Genomic DNA, 3,613 nt, shown 5'->3' with positions numbered 1-3,613 from the left:
CACAATCCTTCTCTCCATGCATAGCACGTGATCAAGAAGAGGTTGACCCTTCTTACTGTCCACACGCCTTAAATTAGGGATGTTGGTTGAGAGGGAGAGAGGAGTATAGAAGGTGACAACTAAAAAGGGTCTATCCTATGACCCCTTTGGTTCCCTCCTATTTACAGTGGTCCATGTTAACTGAACCCTAATGGATCCTACCCTATTGAATACAAGATCTCCATCAAACTACCTAAGCCTCTTGGATTAATGGATTTCTACTCAATAATATCTCATTGGCTCTTATTAGATCTTATTCATAAGATTCAATAATTCATGGGCTTATTGGATATCCAATAAGATAACAGCTTTAACGGATATCTTATATCTGAACCTCTACTCATTGCAATACCTACCATATGTATGTGACTCTCTAGGCCCAATATCGAGCTGGCCATGAGTCATATTTGTCAGAACTCCTTTTGATTCAGTGAATTATTATCTCTATAATAATTTATTCGACTCATCGACTACAGACGTATTAGACCACTACACCGTAGTCCTCAAACGATATATGGGAATCCAATCCATTGGACCTATTTATCCTTAGTTATCGTGTATCTATAATCCCTCATCCCCAAAGACCGTATACCGGACATGGTGTTGTCAAGCCCATATGGTTTCTACTCGAGTCTTACTCTAATCAGATTTTTCCGAAGAACTCTTTCTCTCTCAATCTGAATGACCCTACAAGGGACTTGCTTGAGTAATAATACATAGGATATTCCTCTCATTATATCGAGAGAGGATGATCCTCTATCGATACTCAATTTTTCTCTTAAGGTTGGTTTCCACTCTTGATGACCGGTTCTGCTAGATCTGAAATTTTCTAACCTATAAGTCTGGTATCAAAGAGTGGAGTATTCATACAAGACATTCTTGGTGTCTCAAGTCTAAGGACCAAATATACAATTGGGATGACGGAATCACTATTTGACAATGAGGTATCATCAACCATCTAGCATTTCGTGAGTGGATCAATTAGTAAACTCATTCTTCAATGCGCACCTGCACTATATCCCTAGTGTCCCTATATGAGTAGCTATGAGACTAGTTGTTTTCATCATATGGACGAGTATACAATACACTAATATATCTTATTATCTCGATGTCTCTCTTAAATAACCTACGATCGGGATTATTTAGGGTTTGTGTTTAAAGGCGAAACAGTATCATCATCGTAATCTCATCACAATCCGATTACCATTGCATAGATCCATGGACATCACAATATATGCAATAAGTAACATAAAGTGAAAAAAATACCAATAAATAATAATCAACAAAAAGAGTGTCTATCATGTCACATATGTCATCACTCATATGATTGGCTTGTAGGGCACCTATGACTAGTAGTTAAAGGTGATCTCTAGGATCGAGACATTATTGAATTTCATCTCTAATGAGACGAGGGAAGGAGAGGGTGCTGGGGGAATAGATTTGACAAGTCCACCTTGATCGATGCCCTCACAAACCGCATCATGAGGGAGAGCCTGCAAGGTTCCATCATCCTCAACGATGAGAAGTTTGAGGGGTAGCTACTCAAGAGTTTCAACTATCGTGGTTTCTATCTATCTCGAAGAAGAAGAGTCATGTACAAGTACCCATCGACCTGCTTGATCTTCAGTTCACTGCCAAGACCATCATTAACGATGAGATCCACTAATGCGGGAAGACCCAAGATCTACTATAGTGGAGAAGGGACATGAAATTCGTCACGTAAAATAAAAAATTAAAGCCTGGCATGCTGGAATACTTGAGATCCACTATGATGGAGAAGGGATATGAAATCTACCATCGCGGAAAAAGATTTGAAGTTCACTATGGCGAGAAGACCCAAGATCTGCTACAATAGAGAAGGGACATGAAATCTACCACAGCAAAAAAAGATTCAAAGCCTACCACAATAGGAAGACTCAAAATCTACTACGAGGGAGAAGGGATATAAAATATGCCATAGTAGAAAGAAGATTTGAAGTTGGTCATGGTGGGAAGACCCGAGATCCAATATGACATAGAAGATATATAAAATTTGCCATGGTGGAAAAAAGATTTGAAGCCCACTATAGTAGGAAGACTTGAGATCCACTATAGTGAAGAGGGGAAATAAAATTCGTCACAGTAAATAAAAAAGAAGCCCGCTACAATAGAAGACCTGAGATCCTCTACAAAGAAGGGACATGAAATCTGCTATGGCGGAAAAAATATTTAAAGTTGCTATAGTGGAAATTTTTAAAATTCGCCACGGTGAAGGAACTTGAAATCCGCCATGGCAGGAAAATCCGAGATCCACTATGGTGGAGAAGGAACTTAAAATCTGCTATGATAGAGGCGTAAAGCCAAGCATATGAAATGCATGAGTCAAGAAAATCCAACCAGCATCAAGATAAATCCACTACAGCAGAGCCACAATGCCAAATGCGCCCAAGATGCATAAGTCGGGAAAATCCGACCCGTGCTAAGATAAATCTGCTACTGTAGAGGCTCAAGGCCAAATGCATCTAAGATGCATAAGTCAAGAAAACATAACCCATGCTAAGATAAATTCACTATGGCATAGGCACAAAACCAAATGCGCCTAAGACGTGTAAGTCAGGAAAACCTGACCCATACTAAGATAAATCTGCTATTGCGAAGGAGCAAGGCCAAATGCACCCAAGACACGTGAGTCAGAAAAAACTAACTTGTGCCAAGATAAAGCCACTACAGCGAAGGCGCAAGGGCAAATGCACATAAGACACTTAAGTTGGGAAAACTTAACCCTTGCTAAGATAAATTCGCCATGACGAAGATGCAAGGCCAAATACGCTTAAGTCAGGAAAACCTAACCAACACCAAGATAAATCTACCATAGTGGAGGCGTAAGGCCAAATGTGCCTAAGATGCATGAGTCGAGAGAACCTAACACATACCAAGATAAATGTGCTATGACGGAGGCACAAGGCCAAATGTGCCCAAAACACATAAGTTAGAAAAACCCGATTGACACCACGATAAATCCGCTATAATGGAGGCGCAAAGCCAAATACACTCGAAACACATAAGTCAAGAAAACCCTAACACGCTAAGATAAATCTACTATGGCGAAGTCACAAGACTAAATGCACCCAAGACGTGTGAGTAAAAAAACCTAACCCGTGCCAAGATAAATCCACTACGACGGAGGCACAAGACCAAATGCACCTAAGATACGTAAGTTGAGAAAACTTGACCCATACTAAGATAAATCCACTATGATAAAGGCGCAAGGTCAAATGCACCTAAAACACGTGAGTTAGGAAACCCTGACTTGTGCCAAGAAAAATCAGTTACGGCAGAGGCATAAAGCCAAATGCACCTAAGACAATAAGTTGGAAAAACTCGACCTATGTGAAGAGAAATCTGCTATGACGAAGACGCAAGATCAAATACACCTGAGACACGTGAGTTGAGAAACCCTACTTGCGCCAAGAGAAATTCGCTGTGGTAGAAACACAGGGCTAATATGCTTGAAACACTTGATTCGAAAAAACTCAACTCACAGGATGAGATCTCAAATACTCCTATGTCAGAAAAATCAAATGACATGCTTCAA

This window comes from Musa acuminata, chromosome BXJ2-5, assembly GCF_036884655.1.
Source record: "Musa acuminata AAA Group cultivar baxijiao chromosome BXJ2-5, Cavendish_Baxijiao_AAA, whole genome shotgun sequence".
Lineage (NCBI taxonomy): Eukaryota > Viridiplantae > Streptophyta > Magnoliopsida > Zingiberales > Musaceae > Musa > Musa acuminata.
Note: the sequence above shows the minus strand (reverse complement) of the source record.